We start from the raw sequence: 25017 nt of genomic DNA on the forward strand, positions 1-25017 counted from the left end.
CAGATCAGGAGCATAAAATGTGTTTTTGATGCGTTTTTACTTTCGTTTTTCCAATTCATTTGAATTGGTGAAAACCACTGAAAGAACTGACGTGCTGCAGATTAAAAAAAAATTTCAAAAACTTTGGTTCACATCCATAAGGAAAAGACAAACAGCACGTGCATGAGATTTCAGAAATGTGATTTAGTTTGCTGGTAATGCAAACTGCAGCATTGTATAAACAGACCCCTAGACAAACCTAAATTCCTGCCATAAAAATAGGCAAGCCATGAACTTTTCATCCAACGCATTTGTGCATATTTCCACGGTTTACGGGCCTGGTTACTATTAGGCTATTTTCCCATGATTAGCTTTTGGTGAGTATTTGATGTAAATTAGGTTACTTTTCTTTCATTATATTATTTTGTGCATTTTTTTAACATACATTTACATTGCCACTTTGCTGGAACGGAAAGACGCTGCGTTTTTCACACAGCGAAAATACGCAGCATGAAAAACTCATTGTGAGAACAGAGCTTGGCACACGTTCAAGATCTGGTCATTATGTTGCATCAGTATTTTGTAAGACAAAATCAGGAATGGAGCAATCAGAGGAAATACCTTAGTGTGAACATATTCTTACACAGCCAAACAGTTGTCTTTCTTCCCTTGTTAGAAATTAGTCCGAGTATGCATGACATTTTGCGCATAAACATGGTCATATGTGAAGACCCTCTTTATCATTAAATATTGTCTAGCATTCTTCTAAAATCTTGTGTCATTCATCACTGTTTTTCATGATTTTTCTGGTTACGGTATTTTGTACTTTCCCGTTACTGATTCCTTCCTGCTTTTATATGCGATTGATTAAATCCATCAAATATAAATGAAAGGCATTTTATTAATGGCTGATGAATATGATGAGGACTAGGAATAAAGCTTAATGAAGTACTTACACATTGTGACACTGATCCTAATTTAAATGGTCAAGTGACTAATGAAATGCAAAAAAGCTGCAGACCTTGAACCATTGATTTGCCTTCATCAGCCAATTAAATATTTTTCTATGTAAGATCAGACAACATTGCTGATTGCCGTATATTATGCGTTTCCTGCTTATTCTTGTATTTTTGTCTACAAGGAGTGATGCAAAATGTTATTCTATAAACAAACGTGTGCTCGTATTTTTGCAGCATATTAAGCCTCCTTCACATGTACATCTTGTCTGAGTTACTTAAAAGCCAACTTGCTTGAATGATGAAAAGTGCAGAGATAGATGTTTGGGTGCAAGGGGTGGCCACAACAATCCTCATTAGCTTGTTCCCTCCTGTGAAAGCATTTTTCACTTTGTTGAGAATTCATGAAAAGTCAATTCATTACATTCCAGCTGTGAACCTGGGTGGAATTGGTGCAGAGGCAATCAAGGCGTACTTAACAAAACAAATCTTCCTTCAGACAATAAAACCCTCAATAACTTTCCCCAAGCTTGCCCCTTTACACCTTAGTGGATAGCAATGCTTTCAGCCGGATGCATGGAGAGTTGTGTTTCTGCTGTTGCGTTTGTTTTTTTTTAACCCAATTTGTAGATGTATTTTTAATGCACATTCACCATATTCAGTTTTCTATAAAAAAATTTAAAAAAGTGTGCACACAGCATCTTTTTCAGGGATTTTTACAGCGCTTTAATTATTTTTTATGCTAAGAAAATAATGTTGGATGCCTGAAGAATTGGTATGCCACTTTTTATAGGCGCTACATGTCTTTTCCAGCCTGAATTGGCTAAAAAAAAGATGGAACATATGTACAGCAAGTCGTTTGGACATTGCTGTGCACTTATTCATTATTTTTAATGGTTTCAATTTTTCAGGCAAGTTCCAGGTGAAATCTGCCTCAAAAAGACGTTGTGTGCTCATATCCTAAGAGCCAGTCTTCAGAGCTATTTAATTAAAATAAGGGCTCAGACGAGTGTATAGTCGGTAGGTTGCTGTCCATGTTCATCAGGAACCACATAAGGAGGTCACACGGACCCATTAGAACCAATTTGTCTTTGCACATGGCCAGTTTTAAACACCTATTAAGAGACTTGGCACTCAACTTAAGTGATCAGATAATTTAATATTGTCCACACTAGTAGTAAACAAAACGTTTCTGTCTTGCATCACAGACCTTCATCAGTTACAGAATAAAGTAAGGTTATTAGATCAGGTGGACCAATAATCTTGGTTAAAGATCACTAGATCATTAAACATTCCATGACATGAAAAAGTAGGGCAAGGGTTGTCAGACCTGTGCACATATTGGGTTATGTGCACCGTGCCTCAGTGGCATGTGCAGACGCGCTGTCCACTGCTGGTCCTGTGTTTTAAACACTGACCAGCATGGAAAAAAATCTACTTTGGTCTGTTTTAAAGACCAGAATAATGCAATAATGTATGCAACATAAAAGCATCCACTACATATAGCCGTCATGCAAATGAGCACATGAAGTTTCTCCACCATTTGTGGATGCTGCTGGCCTGATTTCTAATATGACTGTCTGAACATGGCCTAAAAAAAGCCAAACTCTTTAACTTCAAAAAAAGCAATATGATAACAGTGCAGGATAACCGTTCCAAAGACATACTGATAGGGAATTTAGATTGTGAGCCACATTGGGGACAGCGATGATAATGTGTGCAAACTGTAAAGCGCTGTGGAATATGTTAACGCTATATAAAAATAAAGATTATTATTAATATTACCAACATCTACCGTACATGTACGGCACAAGCCAGCAGGTTCAAATCACTTTTTTTTTTTTTCTTCCCATTAAAAATAAAGATAAAAAGAAAATACAGATATGTGGTATGGCCACTTCCAGAGAAGTCCAATCTATCAAGATATGAAAATAATCCGATTAGTAAAAAAAAATTTTAAAAAATCCCAAATGGTGTTTTTTTAGGTTGCTGTAATGCTGCAGAAAATGCAATAATAAGTGTTCTAAATGTAATTTCTATCCTGAAATGCAATCATTAAAAAGTCACGAACGATGAAAAAAATAAGCTGTCAGACAGATCTATCGGCCAAAAATGAACAGTCTCTTAAAATGGAGACAAAAGCCAATTTATTTATTTTTTTAATTTCTGATTATGTTTTCACCATTAAAATAATAACAATTGGAAAAGTTTGGTATCGCGGTAATCATACCGATATGGAGAATTAAATTGACAGGTAATTTCTACCAATGTACGCTGTAAAAACAATTCTTAAAAAATCGATGTCATTCTTCAGTTTTGTTTTTTTTCTACAATTCACCGCACTTGGAACATTTTTTTGCCGTTTTTCAGTACACTGTGTAGTAAAATGAATGGTGTCATTCAAAAGTACAACTCATCCCTCAAAAAAACAAGACCTCACGTGTCTATGTGGACAGAAAAATGTCTTGTTAGAAGGGGAGGAAAAATTGAAAACAAAAAAATTGTCCATGTCTGGAAGGGATTAAAAACTATTTTGCTTTTTGATATTGTGTCATTACACTATAAACCCAATACCTGTAACTCTGTAAACAGAAATGGTCATAGTTGTGCATGGCTGCAATCAATGATGTCCTTAGATTAGGTATGTTCTTATCCTTCAATATCAAACACTGACAATCAAAAAGTTACAACTAAAATAGAGAACACAAAAATGGAAAATCTTGATTGATGTATTTTGATTGCAATGTGTAGACATGCAATAATTTTTAATATTTTATTAATATGTGCAATATTACCTGGTAGTAAAAATAATAATGTTAGTCCATCATTGCTCGTTGGCCGTAAGGTAGTGTAAAAAAAAAAAAACACGTTTGCACTTGATAATACTAGTTTTACTGAATACTAAAATATTGTTTCCACTCCGTTGTCTATGAAGCTTCACTAAGATCTCAGTCATTGCCGAATGTGCTCTCTGCTGATGGTTGGGATTTGTGAATGCTAATATACAGTTCAAAGAGCAAGTGTCTACTTGGGGAAATAACTGGCTGGGGTAGAATTCCAAAGACAGCAACATCTTTTCACAAGAAATCACTAATCACCAATTGACAAGATCTTCAGAATCAGTGTTCTGGTAATTAGCGGTCAGAAATTGGCCATCTATTGGGTGATGAAAAGCAGTAGCCCTTCTGTTGTATTGTGAAAATGCTGAATATGAAGTAAAAGGTTTAGGCTAAGTGCACACGTACCGGAACTCTCGCGGAAATTACCGCGAGAATTCCGGAATTCCATTCCGCGGGAAAATCGCATTTTAAATTCCCGCGATTTTCCCGCGGAAAAATTAGCATTTTGCAAGCGTAATTAGCTTGCAAAATGCTAGCGTTCTCCAAGCGATCTGTAGCATCACTTGGAGAACTGATTGACAGGTTGGTCACACTCGTCAAACACAGTGTTTGACGAGTGTGACCAACTTTTTACTACTGAGGCCGCCTATGCAGCATCAATAGTAAAAGGTAGAATGTAAAAAAAAATAAAAAATACTGTTATTCTTACCCTCCGACGTCCCGCGCATCCGTTCCCAGTAGTCCTTTGCGAAAATGCCCGCGATGATGTCCGTTCTCGCGGGATCGCGATGTCTCGCTGTAATTCGCGATGACGTCGCGCGAATGACCGCGAGACTTCGCGATCCCGCGAGAACGGACGTCATCGCGGGCATTTTCGCAAAGGATTACTGGGAACGGATGCGCGGGACGTCGGAGGGTGAGAATAACACCTTTTTTTTTTTTTTTTTTTTTACATTCTATCTTTTACTACTGATGCCGCATAGGCAGCCTCAGTAGTAAAAAGTTGGTCACACTCGTCAAACACTATGTTTGACGAGTGTGACCAACCTGTCAATCAGTTCTCCAAGCGATGCTACAGATCGCTTGGAAAATGCTAGCATTTTGCAAGCTAATTATGCTTGCAAAATGCTAGTTTTTCCGCGGGAAAATCGCGGGAATTTAAAATGCGATTTTCCCGCGGACTGGAATTCCGGAATTCTCGCGGTAATTTCCGCGAGAATTCCGGTACGTGTGCACTTAGCCTTAATATTTCAGTTCATAATCTACTGCACATTTCCTGATTGAGTATTTTCTAAAAGGTGATAAGCACAAAGTCATAAATGAGACGCGAAAAATGGGGATTTCACCTCCAGAATATACTTATCATTCTAAAGCCCCCGTTACACACTGCAATATCGCTAGCAATATCGCTGTAAAGTCACCGATTTTGTGACGTTGCAGCGATATTGCTAGCGATATCGCTATGTCTGATACTTACCTCCGACCGGCTCCCCCGCTGGTTAGCGCTGATCGCGCGAGAAGCTCCTGGACCATTCCTCGTCGGTCACTTCCTGCTGCACTTCCTGTGGCGCCGACAAGCGACGCGTGGAGCCAGGCGGGAGGACGCAGGATCGCCGGGTCTGACAGGTAAGTAGCGATCCCCGACCCCAGCGATGTCGCTGGTGAGATCTGCCTGTGTGGCAGCTCACTAGCGACCACCTAGCGATGCACCAGCGATCCTGACCACATCATATCGCTGGTCGGGATCGCTGGTGCATCGCTAGGTGTAACGGTACCCTTAGACACTGGTTAATCTAATATATAAAGCATATATAATGTGGGTGTGTAAGTGTGTGTGTGTGTATGTCCGGGATTGGCATCCACACCGTCGCAGCTACAGCCACAAAATTTGGCACAGTCACGTCTGGACCCTGAGAGCGTCATAGGCTATGTTGTGAGGCAAAATTTTAACCCCGCGCGTTCCAATTCACCAAACAATTTTGCCCCTATCTACATAATGGGGAAAAAGTGTGTGTGTATCAAGCCCCGACCCTCATTATGATGTCATAATGGTTGCCATGGCGACGCTGATGTCATCATAGGTTGCAAGCCCCGCCGCTCATTATGATGTCATAATGGTTGACTATGGGATGGAGGATGTGTGATGGGCATATGTGCACTGGACTATGGGATGGAGGATATGTATGATGGGTATCTGGGCACGGGACTATGGGATGGAGGATGTGTGATGGGTATATGTGCACTGGACTATGGGATGGAGGATATGTATGATGGGTATCTGGGCACGGGCCTATGGGATCGTGGATATGTATGATGGGTATATGGGCACGGGACTATGGGATGGAGGATAATTATAATTTGTTATAACTAACCACAGTTAGTTACTTTGCCCGGGCAGCGCCGGGCTTTTCAGCTAGTACCACATAAAAATGCAAATGAGAGATTTGCGCAGTAAACATGGTGCCGACTAAAATAATGGTAAATGAGACCAAAAGATGAGTGAGAAAGAGAGCAGATTGTAACAATATATCTCTAAGACTGTGCCCACCAAGTGATTTTGGTGAGTTTGTGACATTGAATCAAAAACGCAGCGACTTACAGTTCCAGCAAAGTGGATGGGATTTATAGAAATCTCCTGCCCTCTGTGCTGGTTCTTTAATCGGCGTAAACTGACCTGTGGTGCTTATATGAAATCCGCTACATGTCAATTTCTCTTGCCGGTACGCAGAGTTTTCTGTACAAATTTTCCCCATAGACTTGTATTGGATGCAGATCATCCACCGGTAAAAAACGCACATGCGTTTTTAGTTTCCGCAGCGGAAACGCATCAAAAGCACATGAAATCAACAAACAACTGTATCAATAAAGTTTTGTCAAAGTCAATGAATACCATGAAGAATCAAACACAAAGCAGCTATATTTATAACATGACACATCAACAAGAGACAAAAAAATGGGCAGATAAAACGCATCTAAAAAATTCACAAAAAATGCAATGAAAATTTGCAAATGATCTAACCTAATAGGTGCAGAAAATCAAAAGCTCATTGTTGGAACGTAGTCTAAATGTCATAAGATAGAAATGAAATAGTGGATCCTTAGAATCATATTTAGTAGTGGAAAGGAACAATATTTAAGGTATAGTCACCACAAAAAGATTTAGTCCACACATGTACTGTTTACATATTTACTACAGTGAAGGAAATAAATATTTGATCCCTTGCTGATTTTCTATGTTTACCCACTGACAGACATGAACAGTCTATAATTTTAAGGGTATATTAAATTTAACATTGAGAGATAGAATCTCAAAAATAAAATCCAGAAAATCACATTGTATAAATTACATAAATTTATTTGCATTTTGCAGTGAGAAATAAGTATTTGATCCCATACCAACCATTAAGAGTTCTGGGTCCTACAGAAAAGTTCGACGCTCCTAATCAACTCATTACCTGCATTAAAGTCAGCTGTCTTACAGAGTCACCTTTATAAAAGACTCCTGTCCACATATTCAGTTAATCAATCTGACTCTAACCTCTACAACGTGGGCAAGACCAAAGTGCTTTCTAAGGATGTCAAGGACAAGGTCATAGATCTGCAAAAATCTGGAATGGGCTACAAAACCATAACTAAGACTCTGGGGGAGAAGGAGAAAACTGTTGGTGCAATAGTAATAAAATGGAAGAAATACAAAATGACTTGTCAATCGGCATTGGTCTGGGGCACCATGCAAAATCTCACCTCAAGGGGTATCCTTGATCATGAGGAAGGTGAGTTATCAGTCAAAAACTACACGGGGGGAACTTGTTAATGATCTCAAGGCAGCTGGGACCACAGTCACCAAGAAAACCATTTGTAACACATTACACCGTAAAGTTTTAAAATCCTGCAGTGCTCGCAAGGTCCCCCCTGCTCAAGAAGGCACGTGTGAAGGCCCGTGTAAAGTCTGCCAATGAACAACTGGTTGATTCTGTGAGTGATTGGAAGAAGGCACTGTGGTTAGATGAGACAAAAATAGAGCTCTTTGGCATTAACTCGCTGTGTTTGGAGGAAGAGAAATGCTGCCTATAGTAACATAGTTGTTAAGGTTGAAGGAAGACTTTAAGTCCATCTATTTCAACCCATATCCTATCCTTACTTGCCCTAACATGTTGATCCAGAGGAAGGCAAAAAAAAAAAACATGTGGCAAACAATAAGCTTCACAATGGAGAAAAAAATTCCCAAAGAACACTGTCCCTACTGTCAAGCATGGAGGTGGAAACATGTTTTGGCATTGTTTCTCTGCTAAGGGCACAGGACTACTTCATCGCATCAATGGGAGAATGGGTGAAGCCATATACTGAAAAGTCCTGAGTGACAACCTCCTTCACTCCGCCAGGAGATTAAAAATGGGTCGTGGCTGGGTCTTCCAGCAAGGCAATGACCCAAAACATACATCCAATGCAACAAAGGAGTGGCTCAAAAAGAAGCACATTAAAGTCATTGAGTTGCCTAGCCAGTCTCAAGACCTTAATCCCATAGAAAGCTTATGAAGGGAGTTGAAGCTCCAAGTTGCTATGCAACAGCCTCAAAATCTTAATGATTTAGAGATGGTCTGCAAAGAGGAGTGAACCAAAATTCCTCCTTACATGTGCGCAAACCTCATCATCAACTACAAAAAACGTCTGACTGCTGTGCTTGCCAACAGGGGTTTTGCCACCTAGTATTAAGTCTTGTTTCCAAAAGGGATCAAATACTTATTTCTCACTGCAAAATGCAGATAAATTTATATCATTTATACAATGTGATTTTATTTTTGATATTCTATCTCTCAATGTTAAAATTAACCTACCCTTAAAATTAATATAATAATGATAAATTTTATTTCTATAGCGCTGACATATTCCGCAGCACTTTACATTTCAGAGGGGACTTGTACAGACGATAGACATTACAGCATAACAATAATCACATAGATCATAACAAATACCAAGAGGAATGAGGGCCCTGCTCGCAAGCTTACAATCTATGAGGAAAAAAGTTAGACAAAAAAGGTGGGTGGTAACAATTGCCCTGATTGTTTGGATCAGCCATAATGTTAAGTGTCTAACAGTACAGACACAGAGGGCTAATGGATCTATAAAGCATGTGGGAACATGATGCAGGGAACCTGGTTATGGTAAAACCTTTGGCTGTGAAACACAGGGATGGATTAGGTTAATGTGTTGAGGCGGTAGGCCAGTCTGAATAAATGCGTTTTCAGGGCATGCTTAAAATTGTGGGGATTGGGGACTAATCGTATTGACCTGGGAAGTGCATTCCAAAGAATTGGTGCAGCACATGTAAAGTCTTGGAGACAGGAGTGGGAGGATCTGATAATTGAGGATGCTAACCTCAGGTCATCAACAGAATGGAGGGCGCGGGTAGGGTGGTATACTGAAACAAGGGAAGAGATGTAGGGTGGTGCTGAGCCGTGGAAGGCTTTGTGGGTGAGGGTAATAAGTTTATACTGAATTCTGTAGTGGATGGGGTAGCCAGTGTAATGACTGGCACAAGGTAGAGGCATCGGTGTAACAATTGGTGAGGAATATGATCCTGGCTGCAGCATTCAAGACAGATTGGAGATGGAAGAGTTTGGTAAGAGGGAGACTGATTAGAAGAGAGTTACAATAGTCGAGACGAGAATGAATGAATAAGAGAAACAGTAAGAGTTTTTGCAGAGTCAAAAGTAAGAAAAGGTCAAATTCTAGAATTGTTTTTGAGGTGTAGATAACAAGAGCGAGCCAGTGATCGATTGTGGGGGCAAAAGAAAGCTCGAAGTCAAGTATTACCCCAAGACAGCGGGCATGTTGCTGGGAAGTAATAGTGGAGCCACACACGGAAATGGCAATGTCGGGTATAGGTACATTAGTAGCGGGAGAAAACACAAGGAGTTCAGTCTTTGACAGGTTCAGTTTCAGATATAGTGAGAACATGCATTTAGACAATCGCTGGTGTTTTCTAGAAAGACTGGTGTGATGTCAGGAGAAGCGTATAATTGGGTGTCATCAGCATAGAGATGGTACTGGAAACCAAATCTACTGATTGTTTGACCAATAGGGGCAGTGTACAAAGAGAAGAGGAGGGGACCTAGAACCGATCCTTGAGGAACCCCAACAGTAAGGGGAAGATGAGAGGAGGAGGAACCAGCAAAAGATACAGTAAAGGAGCAGTCAGAGAGATAGGAGGAGAACCAGGAGAAAACGGTGTCCTTGAGGCCAATGGATGGAGCATAGTGAGGAGGAGCTGATGATCCACAGTGTCGAATGCTGCAGAGAGAATTAGCATGGAGTAATGACCATTTGACTGTTCATGTCTTTGTCAGTGGGCAAACTTACAAAATCAGCAAGGGATCAAATAATTATTTCCTTCACTGTGTGTGTATATATTTATTTATATATATATATATATATATATATATATATATATATATATATATATACACATATATATATCATGCAGGCCATGTAGATTGAAACGCCGCTTTGGTACATGTGCTAATCCCGGACAAATCTAAAGCCCCCATTACACATAGTGATATCGCTAGCAATACCGCTGTAATGTCACCGATTTTGTGACTTTATAGCGATATTGCTATGTCTGATACTTACCTCCGACTGGCTCCCCCCGCTGCTCATCGCTGGTCACGCGAGAAGGTCCTGGATCATTTCTCGTCGGCCACTTCCTGCTGGGCTTCCTGTGGCGCCGACGAGCGACGTGTGGACGCGAGCGGGAGGACGTCAGGATCGCCACGTCAGACAGGTAAGTAACGACCTCTGACCCCTGCTATGTCGCTGGTGAGATCTGCCTGTGTGGCAGCTCACTAGCGACCACTTAGCAATGCACCAGCGATCCATATCATTGTCGGGATCGCTGGTGCATCGCTAAGTGTAACGGTACCCTTATACATGTGCACCAAGGGTTGCTTTGACGCTATAGCCCCAGAGAGTGGGATATATTCTATGTGAATCATGGGTGGAAACCAAGAGAAATGGGCCCCTGTGCAAGAACAGTCTATGGGCCCTTTACAGTCCAATGGCAGAAAATGAAGCTCATCAATTCCACCTGATTTGGAGGTGGTAATGGCCCCCTTATCTTTTGGAACACTGTGCGGCTGCACGGATTGCACTAATGGTATGTCTGCCCCTGATGTTCAATACTTTGTGCATGTGGATCGTTCTGGACCTTCAAGATATGTAGCAGACAATAAATGGAAGGGCATCACATCTACTTGAATAAAACCATGGATAATTTACCCCTTACAAATCCATTTTCTATTGATATGCGGGGGGGGGCGGTTCTTGGACTGCATAAGGACGAGCACGCTTTGTTGTATGTGGTGATTACACCGAATATATTTTGTTTTCCCAGCCTTTCCCTTGTTATCGGATATGAGCCATCGCCTTCAGAAAATATACAGATACATAATGTCGGATCTTTGGACCATTATTGATATATCATTAGCATTTGCTCTCATCCTGTCCTGCACTTTAACTCCGCGTGGACGGTGTACAATCATTATTTTGTCTCGCACTGCTTTTTTCTATGCAAATCTTTCTTTTGTGTTTTTTAGTATTTTTAACCTGTCTCTTGTTCCATTTTGCTATTAAATCTGTTTAATGATGCATGTGCAATACAGTCGTGGGAAAGCTAGCATAGAAGGCAAAGTATGCTGGATGTGTATTGGCATGTATCAATGCACTGAGAAGAAGAAGTCCAAGTGCACTGACACGCCCCCAATGCACTTCCAGCTTGATTTGCATATGCTTCTACATAATATTTTTGTGGCTGCTACATCAAATTTCTACAAAACTGGATAACTATTATTGAGGGTGAAGCCAAACTACTACTTTCATATGTAAAAAAAAAAAGAGTGTTCACTGGTTTCCCTTAAAAAATAATCGCCGTTTTAATTTTTATTTCATAAATCAATAAATAGTACACATGAAAATAATAAACTCTGTAATAAATCTTATCAGAAAAATCTGCTTGTTTCCTTGCCAGTACTGATCATTCTCAATTACCAGGTAAAATCTGTATTCAGTGAAAACAGATTTTTACATTGAGATAGAAGATGGCAGTTGGTTATTATGAGCTTCTATGTAGAAAACAGGAGGAGTTTTGCCTCTAGCTCCTCCCCTGACCCCTCCTTTCTACATCGAATCTTATGAGCACTAATTGCCAATATAACAATCTGTCTTCACTGAATACAGGTTTTACCCCAGAATTGAGAATTTTGAGAAAGAAAGATTAGTCCTGAAGTAGAGTGAAGCACATTACTCTGATAAGATATATTACTATTGCACATTTTCAGGTGAACTATTAGTTTTAGAAATAAAAAAATAAACCAATGGTTACCATTAAAATAAATGCAGATATTGGTTATTTTAGCTTTATCACAGTACTGTGGTATGGGACGCTTTCTACTTGTTGTTTTTTATCTTTGGAATTTTCTTGAACTGAAGATTTTTTTTTCTAAAGTTGATGATCAGTAAAATAATTCCGCCATATAAATGTAAAGCTCGTGTTTACAACTAATTTGGCTTTGTTTCCGCTGTATATTACAGACAAAGTAGGACTCGCTCTCCGTCTTCTAAGACACCATGCTCCTTTAATAATGCAAATGAAATTTGGAGCCGTTCCCAGAAAGCTTTTGGAGATTTCTGCAGTCATGAGTTTCATTCACAAGTAAAGCAGTGCAAAGAATGCGGTCTGTGCTTTCTGCCATCCGGCCCCTGCCATGTTCAGAGTGGCGTAGTTACCAGCGTGTGCCAGTTTCCATGGTTGCCAGCCGTAAGATTGATTGTAAGAGAACATGATCTGCATGCACTGCGGTATTGTGTGTATCTGCTGAGATCCGTAGATTTAAAGGGAAAGATTAATAATTCTCCAGGCTTTATGAACCGCAAGCAGTGGTCAGCATTGTTACAGAAGCTCGCATTATTAAGTCAATGTTTTATTGGTCAATTATGTAGCAGAGCATTTTTTCCGCCATGGAGTCGTTAAGTAACTTGCTATAAATTAATATCCCCCCATTGTATATTTTTTGTTTCTGTACTGACCAGATTTTTTAGTGAGAAAAGGAAGAAATCGATTTAGTTTTTTTTACTAATTATTAAAAAAGCACAATTAAAAATATGTTCTTGTATTGAAGGATTTTGACTTTTTCTTTTCTCTAATACTATTTTGAAAAATGTAATACATTTAAGTTAATTGAGCAATTTGATAAATTACAAAAGGAGAAATCACAGTTTAACCCATTAAGGACTGTGATTTTTTTTTTATATTTTTCCCTTTTTCTTGAGCAATAACTTTTTTTCATTTTTCCGCTGCGGACTTACAGTAAATCTGAAGTTTGTAAAAAAAAAAAAAAAAAAGCATTTGTGTTGCCATTTTCCGAGACCTGTAATGTTTTTTTTATCCTCAATTCAGTTTTTTAAGGGATATATTTTTACGTGACGGGCTGACATTTTAGTTGGTATAATTTTAGTTTTTAATAATATTTTGTTATATTTTTCAGGGATATGTGGTGACAAAAAAAAATCTGAACCCCATAATCTCGTTGCCTAATTTTACGTCATTTACCGTGCAGGTTACTTTATTTAATATTTTGATAGACTGGTCTTTTTGGACACATTGAAACCAAATGTTTTTTTTTTTCAAGGAATTTTTTCATATATATATATATATATATATATATATATATATATATATATATATATTTTAATGCTTTACTTTATTTTTAGTTAACTTAATCAACTTAAACCTGCAATTGTGTGATTACTTATTTTGCATACACTGTAAATTGCACTCTCAACCTATGGCTGAGCTTCACAAAAGTTTCAAGATGGTAGCTTTCTGCAGACACTTGGCATCCATGGCAATCCATTGCTGCGCTACGATCATGTCACAGGGGGTGGATGGGAGTTGTCAGTGTGCACATCAGCAACTGCTCAATTTAAATGCCAATATCAGAGATTGACAGCGGCACGTAAATGGTTAACAGCAGCAATCAGAGCTCGGCCTTGATAGTGCTGTTAGAAACAGATGCCTACTATGTAACATGACATCTACCGCGTGTGGGGGAAGATTAGCCATATGTTACCTTTATAAGATGGGAATGCTCCTTCATTGGTATACTCACCATAGAAGTGGCTCACTAGACTGCTGGTTGGCCTCTGCTGAGGAATAGGTCAGACTCCGAGCTTCTACCTCCCAATGTGAAGTCAGACCATTGTCATGTAGCCACCACTATTGGAGCAAAGTGCATTTATTGCATTAAATTTCCAGTTTTCTTTTAGCTCACTGGTACCTTTATACATTCTTGAAGGTAAAGGGATTACAGTGGTATTCCCAGTTGTCAGACTGCCATAAGTACATTTTGAAACATAGCTATGAGATTGCCATATACTTGAAACAAAACAAGTTTTCTACTTTGACTTCGTTTTTTTTTTTTTTCTTTTACATCCTCCAACTTTAAAAAAAAATGTTGGAAAAGGTCAGGCCAAGTGTTTGTGGTCTAAATTAGAATTGTCAAGAAGACAGGCACCTTTTTTGATAAATTTGTTTAGAGAAACGATGCCTAGACAAATGCTGAAAAAATGCTTAAAAGACTCTTCCTATTCATTTGTATTGTAAAATCATGTTGCTGGTCAATGTTCAGGCTATTGTGCATTTTTCTTCCATTTCAGGTGTTGACAAACACTTGGTAGGAAGAAAAGAAATGTGTCTTTGAAATGTCTTCTGATGGAAATTGCTCCAAACTATACTCTCTCTAAAGTGCCTGTCACACTAAGCGATATCGCTAGCAAAATCGCTATAACGTCACTGGTTTTGTGACGTTTTAACGTTATAGCGATATTGCTAGCAGTGGCGGTTTATAATAAGGTCAATCTGGGCGGTAGCCCAGGGCCCTCTGGTGTGGGGTGCCCTCAAGCCCAGGGTAAAGTGCCCCATTATAATCCGCCACTGATTGCTAGCGATATCGCTATGTCTGATACCTCCGACTGCTCCCCCCGCTGGTTATCGCTGATCGCGCGAGAAAGTGCTGGGCCGTTTCTCGTCGTCAGCTTCCTGCTGAGCTTCCTGTGGTGCCGACGAGAGATGCGTGGACGCGGGAGGGAGGATGTCAGGATCGCCGTGTCTGACAAGTAAGTAGCGACCCCCGACCCCTGCTATGTCGCTGGTGAGATCTGCCTGTGTGGCAGCTCACTAGCGACCACTTAGCGATGCACCAGCGATCCTGACTGCGTGATATCGCTGGTCGGGATCGCTGGTGCATCGCTAAGTGTGACACTACCTTAAGGCCTCTCACATGTCAGTGTCTCCAGTATGTGTGGTGAAAGTTTTCACATGTATTGGAGACACTTACACACATAGACCCATTCAAGTTAATGGGTCTATGCACATGTTAGTGTGTTCCCACAGACCATAGTTCCATGGGCAAAACATGCTGACATGTTCACTTTTTAACAGCAGCACGGGCCGCAAAACGTCCTGCATACGTGCACATGGATGATATCCATGTGTTGTCAGTATGACACACATCGGCACCTGGGAACCTTTGTATTGTCCGGTGACAACAAACCCACAGCTTAGTAATGGAGAAGCATCTGTAAGACACCTATCCATTACTAATTCTTTTCTCATGGTGAACTCACTGAGCTGAACTGCGGTGAATTCACTGACTTTTTCTCACGGTGCTGATGTCACCGCAGTTCAGGGGCTCGACTGTGAATGCAGCCTCAGTGGACTGCACTCTCAGCAGCTCATTCCTCAGTGGTTCTCGGTCTGAATGGTCACATATTGACATAGTCTAGGTTGAAAATTATTTATCGCAGACATTGATTATGGCATAGGACAGAACGATGGACAGGTGATGGATAGGTTTTTTTATTTTTGCTTTTTTTCAGCAATGGAATGGGCATTAGGTGAGTATAACTGTCTTTGTTTTTTTTAAATAAAGGAAAAGTTTGTTTTGTTTTTATTTTAAATTAAGGACTTTATTCTGTTTGTTTTAATTTTGTTGGTTGTCAAAATGGGGGGACCTCACATCATTTTTTAATTTAAATAAATCATACGGCTTGTGGACACCCCTATTCTTGATAACCAGCTTTGCTAAAGCTGACAGCTGAGGGTTGCAGCCCGCAGTTTTCAGTTTTGCTTTGCTGGTTATCAAAAATACAGGGGAACCTCACATCATTTTTTAAAATCTATTTATAGCGCAAGCGGCGGCTGATAAATACTCCCATCAGCCGCCACCTGCTCTAGCTGTTAACAGTTGACTACAACTCTCAACATTGTCCCAGTGAGCAGGGAACAATGATGTGAGATGTCTTCAGCCCCCGGCGCCGGGGAACAGCTCGAACAGTACCACTGATTCTCAGGCTCCGATACATGTGATACTAATGCCATACACGGTTGCCACACTTATGCCACTAGTATTAAAAACATTGATATCTTCGGTACTGGTTTTTCCAGTACTGGAAATATCAGGATGTGTTTAAACACGTATGTGAGAAAATGATACTATTGTCATCAGTGTTGTGTATCAGTATGTCATCCACGTGTCTGTTTTTCCCATCAGTATCATCTGTGTGTCAGCTTTTATCATCCGTCTGTCCATTTTTACCATCAGTGTCTCCGTTTTTACCATCAGTGTGCCAGATTTTACCATCAGTGTGTCATCAGTGTTTTTCACAGATGGATAAAGAAATATATTCCAAAGTTTCTCCTATACATCGTAATGTTAACCCCTTAACGACCGCCGATACGCCTTTTAACGGCGGTAATTAAGGGTACTTAAACCACAGCGCCGTTAATTCACGGCGCTGTGATTTAAGTGAATAGCTCCCCCCAGTGTCGGATTTTCTCCGGGGTCTCGGCTGCCAGGGGTAGCCGAGACCCCAGAGAACATGAATCGGTCGGTTTTTACTGACCCCCGCTTTTGCGATCGCCGTTATTAACCCTATAACGGCGACCGCAAAAAAAAAAAAAAGCTGCGATTTTACATTTAATTTCTCTTTCCTCTGATGTGATCGCACATCAGAGGATAGAGAAATAGGGTCCCCGATCCCCCCGGTCCCCTCCCGGTACCTCTCCCTTGTCCTCCGTCCCCTCCCGGTGGTCCCGCGCCCGCCGGCGTCATCCGATGGGCGCCGCCATCTTGAAAATGGCGGGCGCATGCGCAGTGCGCCCGCCGGGAATCTGCTGGCTCCGGCTGGCAGATTCCATTCATTATTTTGATCACTATGATAAACGATCATAGTGATCAAAATAATAAAAATAGTACATAACCCCCCCTTTTATCACCCCCTTATTCTGGCACACATAATGAAATAAAAAAAATATTTTTTTTTTCAGTTTTCCATAAGGGTTAGGGTTAGGGTTAGGCTAGGGTTAGGCTAGGGGTAGGGTTAGGGTTAGGCTAGGGTTAGGCTAGGGTTAGGGTTAGGCTAGGGTTAGGGTTAGGCTAGGGTTAGGGTTAGGCTAGGGTTAGGGTTAGGCTAGGGTTAGGCTAGGGTTAGGGTTAGGCTAGGGTTAGGGTTAGGCTAGGGTTAGGCTAGGGTTAGGGTTAGGCTAGGGTTAGGGTTAGGCTAGGGTTAGGGTTAGGCTAGGGTTAGGCTAAGGTTAGGGCTAGGCTAGGGTTAGGGTTGGGCTAGGGTTAAGGGTTAGGGTTGGGCTAGGGTTAAGGGTTAGGGTTGGGCTAGGGTTAAGGGTTAGGGTTGGGCTAGGGTTAGGATTAGGGATTAGGGTTGGGATTAGGGTTAGGGGTGTGTTGGGGTTAGGGTTGGAGCAAGAATTGAGGGGTTTCCACTATTTATCCACTTTGGGGGTCTAAAAATTGGGGTCTAAAAAATCACTTTTGTGGAAATAAAAAAGACTTTATTTTCACGGCTCTGCGTTTATAAACTTCTGTGACGCGCTTGGGGGTTCAAAGTGCTCACCACACATCTAGATAAGTTCCTTAGGGGGTCTAATTTCCAAAATGGGGTCACTTGTGGGGGGTTTCCACTGTTTAGGCCCATCAGGGGCTCTGCAAACGCAACATGATGCCCGCAGACCATTCCATCAAAGTCTGCATTCCAAAATGGCACTCCTTCCCTTCCAAGCTCTCCCATGCGCCCAAACAGTGGTTCCTCCCCACATATGGGGTATCAGCGTACTCAGGACAAATCGCATAATAACTGTGGGGGTATGATTTCTCCTGTTACCCTTGTAAAAATAAAAATTTGGGGGTGAAAAGATCATTTTTGTGGAAAAAAAAATGGATTTCTTATTTTCACGGCTCTACGTTATAAACTTCTGTGAAGCACTTGAAGGTTCAAAGTACTCACCACACATCTAGATAAGTTCCTTCATGGGTCTAGTTTCCAAAATGGAGTCACTTGTTGGGGGTTTCCACTGTTTAGGCCCATCAGGGGCACTGCAAACGCAACATGATGCCCGCAGACCATTCCATCAAAGTCTGCATTCCAAAATGGCACTCCTTCCCTTCCAAGCTCTCCCATGCACCCAAACAGTGGTTCCTCCCCACATATGGGGTATCAGCGTACTCAGGACAAATCGCATAATAACTGTGGGGGTATGATTTCTCCTGTTACCCTTGTAAAAATAAAAATTTGGGGGTGAAAAGATCATTTTTGTGGAAAAAAAAATGGATCTCTTATTTTCACGGCTCTACGTTATAAACTTCTGTGAAGCACTTGAAGGTTGAAAGTGCTCATCACACATCTAGATAAGTTCCTTAATGGGTCTAGTTTCCAAAATGGGGTCACTTGTTGGAGTTTTCCACTGTTTAGGCACATTAAGGGCTCTCCGAACGCAACATGGCATCCGATCTTAATTCCAGCCAATTCTGCGTTGAAAAAGTCAAACGGTGCTCCATCCCTTGCGAGCTCTGCCGTGTGCTGAAAAAGGGGTTTACCCCCACATATGGGGTATCGGCGTATTCAGGAGAAATTGTACAACAAATTTTGTGGTTGATTTTCTCTTTTAACACTTGTGAAAATAAAAAAAATTGGTTCTGAAGTAATTTTTTTCCAAAAAAAAGTTAAATGTTAATTTTTTCCATCCACATTGCTTTCGGTCCTGTGAAGCACTTAAAGGGTTAATAAACTTCTTGAATGTGGTTTTGAGCACCTTGAGGGGTCTAGTTTTTAGAATGGTGCCACTTTTGGGTATTTTCTGTCATGTACACCCCTCAAAATGACTTTAAATATGATGTGGTCCCTAAAAAAAATGGCTTTGTAAATTTTGTTGTAAAAATGAGAAATCGCTGGTCAACTTTTAACCCTTATAACTTCCTAACAAAAAAAAATTTTGCATCCAAAATTGTGCTGATGTAAAGTAGACATGTGGGAAATGTTATTTATTAAGAAATTTATGTGACACATCTCTCTGATTTAAGGGCATAAAAATTTAAAGTTTTAAAATTGCAAAATTTTAAAATTTTTTGCCATATTTCTGTTTTTTTCATAAACACAAGACTTATCGAAGAAATTTTACCACTAACATGAAGTACAATATGTCACGAAAAAACATTCTCAGAATCAGCAGGATCCATTAAAGCGTTCCAGAGTTATAACCTCATAAAGGGACAGTGGTCAGAATTGTAAAAATTGGCCTGGTCATTAAGCTGCAAACTGGCTCTGTCGCTAAGGGGTTAAGCAAGGACCGTACACATACTACATGCAGATCCTGTACCTGTTTTTCACGGACCCACGGACTTGTATTGGCACTTTTCATCTGTACTGACGGAAAAACGGACATGTCTCTGCTTTTCAAGGACATACAGTCCATGAAAAAAAAATGGACATGTGAACAGCAGGATATTTTATAATGGGTATGTAGTCTATCCATGAAAAATGGATACATCATGTTCAACCTTTGCACTTTCCTTGATGAAGATGCTCTACAGTAGCAAAATGTATGGGGCTTGTCTACACTGACGATTCCCATCACTGACCCCTAGTCTCTGGATTCTCTATTATGGTCCTGATTTAAAGTAGGATGGCATATGGATCAGTTGTTTGGAAGCACTATTTTTATTCATATATCTTTGATTAATAAATCTCATAGTCCTTTTTTAGAAAGGCATTTAGAAAGAATACTGAGCTCAACATATTCCACAGGAAGGTATATCATGTGGAAAAAAAGTGAAAATAAGAGAAAATATTGATTGTTAAAAAATGATTCTTTATTAAATATTATTAAAAGGAGAACTTAAAAAGACAGGACAAAAGGCCTCCAAAAAAGGGGGATAGGCTGCGGCAAAACAGTATACAATGATGTAAAAAAATAATAATACACACACAATAATAACCCTGTAGATTTGAATATAAATACAAAAATGGTTCTTGCATGCAAAAGTAATAACAATAATTCCTGCCAGAGTCCGTGCACCATAGTAGATGACAATGAACACATTGCTTGTTACTACTAGGTTTTGCAAAAAATGCAATATTGCAGGATGCCCGTGTGGCTATGGAAAAAGTAGATGTAAATTAGATGTAAATATAAAGAGGTATTGACATGCAAAATAATCACTGCAGGGTTCAACATGCCTCAGTAGACAAAAGCCATTGTTTACTTCTGAGTATCTGCAAAGGAAACAGTATTGCACATTGCCCTTGTGACTATTAGCGTCCTGAGTGTGCTAAAGGGTTAATGAGTAAAGTGTGCCAGGGAGCTGCACAGAGTATAATAGAAATAAAGTGCCTGGTATAAACCGGGGACTGGTTGTTAATACCCGAGTTAGAAGAATGTGCCGGATTCGGTGCAGCGGCCACCGGTAACATCTGAGGGTATGCCGCAGGAGTCTCCCCCCGCCCGACGAGCGCCGTTTCGCTATGTAGCTTCTTCCAGGGCCCTGGAAGAAGTACATCTACTTTTTCCATAGCCACACGGGCAACGTGCAATATTGCCTTTTTTGCAAAACCACCTAGTAGTAACAAGCAATGTGTTCATTGTCATCTACTATGGTGCACTGACTCTGGCAGGAATTATTATTATTACTTTTGCATGCAAGAACCATTTTTGTATTTATATTCAAATCTACAGGGTTATTAGTGTGTGTGTATTATTATTATTTTTTTACATCACTAGTTAGCACTGTTGCTTTGCAACACTGGGGTCCTGGGTTCAAATTCCACCAACATCTGCAAGGAGTTATATGTTCTCTCCATGTTTGTGTGGTTTTCCTTGGGGTTCTCCAGTTTCCGCCTTCACTACAAAGACATACTAATAGGGAATCTAGATTGTGTGCCCCAATGGGGACAGTGATGATTATTTCTGTAAAGTGCTGTGGAATTAATGACTATAAATGAGTGAGTAAAATAAATGAAAATAAATAAATTGGCCAGAGAAGGCTCACATGACTGTCAGAGTGGCCTGGTGGGCTTCCCCATAATTCCTTGCTGCTATTGCATCCCATTTTATAGCACCGACAATCAGGAGAGCCCGTCAAACAATGCAAAAAAGCAAAGTTGAGGAATGATACAGCCATTATGGGTTTCATCAGGATAGTGAGAGGACATCAGAGCTTACAGCTAGGCAATAGAGATATGAAGAGAAAGCAATAAAATGGTGAATAAACATTACAGACGGAATGTGACAGTGTAGCAGTGAGGAACGGTTACTGCCCATTTACCCATAGCCATGTATATTGAGGTCACCTGGACATTACTAAAGTTTCAATAAGATGTTCTTTAATCATGTATGTGTTCTACTGTTTATTTGCACATATAGAACAGGTACCCATTAAAGTCTATGGTGCAATTTACATTTCCATGTCTTCTTGTGAACGATGATCTGTGTTTTCACATACAATAAAAATAACTGACTATGAATGAGGCACAAGGCGGTGTTTTGTGTTAAAGACCTCGAAAGAGACTGGATACAGTCCTAGGAGACCTCAGTGTTATACATGTCTTTTCAGGGAAATTGGAGTGCATGTCATTTGCCAATGGGCTCATGGTGTGTATATATAAAGAGCACTGTTCACATTTGTATTAGAAGTCTCCATTCACAGCCTCTGTGATAAATTCTGCCAAAAAGGTTCGGCCAAATAGTGAAGCATACTGCGTTATTTTGTCCAGCGAAATGTTGGCAACCATGATGGAAACCCAACATACAACGTTATTTTTTTCCTGTTCCCATATTAAAGGGGTTGTCCACTACTAGGACAATTCCTTGTTAATCTTAATGTTTGCCCAGGTTAAAATAAAAACGCCTATGCTCATCTCCCGTGCCAATGAATGTATAAGTAATCAAGAGGAAGTGAGCGGACAACCTCTGCTCTCACTTCCTATTGATTACTTACACATCCAAAGGCGGGGACATTACTTTAATGAACGGTACCATGTGACCGCTGAACACAGGAAGAAGCTGCTGGTGATGGAGAGCATTGGAGAAGCAGGGAAGCGCAGAGACCGCATCAGGAGGGGGGGTGAGTATAATTTGACAGCTGCCGGCTCCTGCCGCTCCCACTCCACCACCGACACCCTGGGACAGTGACTCAAATATAAGCAGAGAGGGGCACTTTAAGCCTAAAAAAATGGGCTGAAAATTTCGGCTTATATTTGAGTATATACGGTAAGTGCCCCCATACATATTAGATAAGTCACCCAAACCCACCATTTCAGCATGGCCGTCAAATGTATTTAGAGGTCTCCCAATCGCCTGACAGATGATGTCAAGGAATAGGAGTATCGGGCAGTTTTACATTTTTCTTTCTATCCTATTATTGTTATGCAGGAGTCATCTGCCGGAAGTGCACTCCTATTTTTCGACAAAGAACAGCTGGATGCCGAGCTGAGTTTTCATGTGCTTTGGGGAGTTTGGAAAAACAGCTGTCGGACAACAGTTGTTTGAGGTTTAGGGGGGTCTTTAATATAAAGCTTTATTATTGTGCACACAGATAAAATGTATCCGTCTTCAAGGCAAAGAAAAGGCTGTCACAGTGGCCGTGTTAGTTTTAGACAGATAATATATCCCTGAACCGATACGCATAAAATAGTTTCCCGTATGTGATGGAAATATAGTGCACTATACATATGACAGCAAAAGCGGCTTTTTTGATTATGATAAGACAATGAATAGAAAAGTAGCCTTTTCTGTCATAATATAGGTACAAAGTTACAACATAATGTTTTGAAACTAAAAGGAAGACTAAAATGGAAAAAAGGTCCCTTGTCTACTGTGGCTTATCAGTTAAAAATGAAACACCAGTCAGCTTTTCGTAGCTGGCACCAGTACGTGGCAATTGGCCAGCTCTCTCTTAGTTTCTGTTGGAAGGATCACCATATTATCTGACAGCAAATGTTTTTTATTGTTGATCCATATGCTGCTATTATTTTTACAGAAATCATATTGCTTTGATTTTTGTTGAAGCTCTTCCATAATTTCAAGTGTAATGTTATCTGTACATGTTGTCATCCATCTGTCAGTGGTGAATTTTCTTGTCGCTTAAGAATTTGCTTTTACTGAAGTGGAAAAATAATTTGACTTTTAAAAAAAAAAAAAAAAAAATTAGCAGAAAGAGAAAAGAAAATGTGAAATTTGCAATGCAAATGTTCAATTCTTGCTATGCTCTTAGATGTCTACTAGCAAATGTCTGAGTTTCTAATTTCAGCCATACGTGATATGTTTTAATTATAGAACTGGATTTAGAAGTAGATCAGAGTTTCTCATTAATGGCTAGAAGTCAGAAGTGAAAAATAGTTTTTGGTTTCTGGAATGTTTTATAATACAGAAAGATTAATAATTTTACTTGGGAATTTTAGAAGGAAAAATATACATTTTGGTGGTACAAATAGAACCTACGTTTTTTAGCTTATGATTGTTTTTAGTTTTGGAAAACAAGGAAGGTTTTACTATTTACCACTATTACTCTCTGTACCCCTTAAATGCACCCTTTTTCTTCACCAAGGGGGAAATTAAACTTTTTACATTGTTAATATACTGTAAATGAATGTGTTGCTTGTGTAATTAAGAACAAGGTGTCCAGAGTGAGAGACTGTCTTTGGAAAGATGAGAATCACTAATAAAGTATATTAAAAATGTATTTTCTGAACTTGACAAACAATGGTCCATTTTTGTGATTTCCCCATGAAATTATTAAGAAAGGAACTGTCAAGAATGTGTTGAGAACTATGGCACAGATGCTACATATATGTTTCTGCACCCCATTCATTTTATTTTGGAAAAGTGAAGACAAACTTGGCCAAAAAAACTTTGAGATTGTATCTGAAATATTTGATCACATGTCGTGCAAACTGATGGCCTATGTCCTGCAGCTCAACCCGTATGCTCATCAAAGAGAACCTGTCAGCACGATTTTGTAAATTAAGAATAAAGACATGGCTGATATACAGATCATATTTATACATTTAGTGAAGAAATCCACTTTTTGTTTCTTCAGCATTGGAAGTTTTTTTCTGTTAATGAGGTTTTGGTGCACTGGGGCCGGACTGTACACTGGTCCTTCTCCTCCTAACCCCTACCCCTCCGTCTACCTCTTGTGTTTGAATGAGTGGTCACTCCTTTATAGCACTACAGCCCCTTCATAATGGCAATATTAGGGGTTTCTCTTTGATAGTCTGCTACAATTTTGCAAAATGAATCAGTCTAAGTTGATCAGATTGTGAAATCACCAAACAAATTGCAGCAGAATGTAGACTAGTCAATTTATGGAAATAAAAAGTAAAGTGTCATCAACAATACATGCTGGGGATTATTTTCACTATCTGGATCCAGTAAACCTATTGACGATGACCTAAATTTTGAATTTTATAGCCACTAATGTGGAAAAGCATACAATGCTTGTAATGCATGAAACCTTAGAGATGTAGTGCATGATGAAGGTTTAAATAGTTAAAATATATACACACAGTGGATATATAATGTCTTCAAAGCTCTGTAAAAATGCCATTTTTTTATCATGTAAAAAAATCATTGGAAGAATAATCATTTCAGAACCTTTTCCACCTTTTCATATATACTGCACAATTCAGTTTAAAATTAAACTCAAACCTGGGTGGGAAAAAGAAAAATAAGTAACTAAAATAATACATATGTACACCCTTAAACTAATACTTTGTTGAAATACTCTTTTGGGGCAGGAATCTATCTGCTTGGCATATCTAGAATTTGCAATCTTTGCCTGCTCTTCCTTGCAGTAGTATGCCAAATCTGTCAGGTTGTCAGGACATTGTCCTGA

The 25017-nt window shown here is 39.8% G+C and overlaps 1 protein-coding gene across 1 annotated transcript in view; it reads left to right on the forward strand.

Moving 5' to 3' along the window:
• CLYBL (citramalyl-CoA lyase) overlaps window positions 1-25017 on the forward strand; it is a 475215-nt gene that overhangs the window by 180152 nt on the left and 270046 nt on the right.

This window comes from Dendrobates tinctorius, unplaced genomic scaffold, assembly GCF_039654945.1.
Source record: "Dendrobates tinctorius isolate UK_male_01 unplaced genomic scaffold, ASM3965494v1 ptg000026l, whole genome shotgun sequence".
Classification (NCBI taxonomy): Eukaryota; Metazoa; Chordata; class Amphibia; order Anura; family Dendrobatidae; genus Dendrobates; species Dendrobates tinctorius.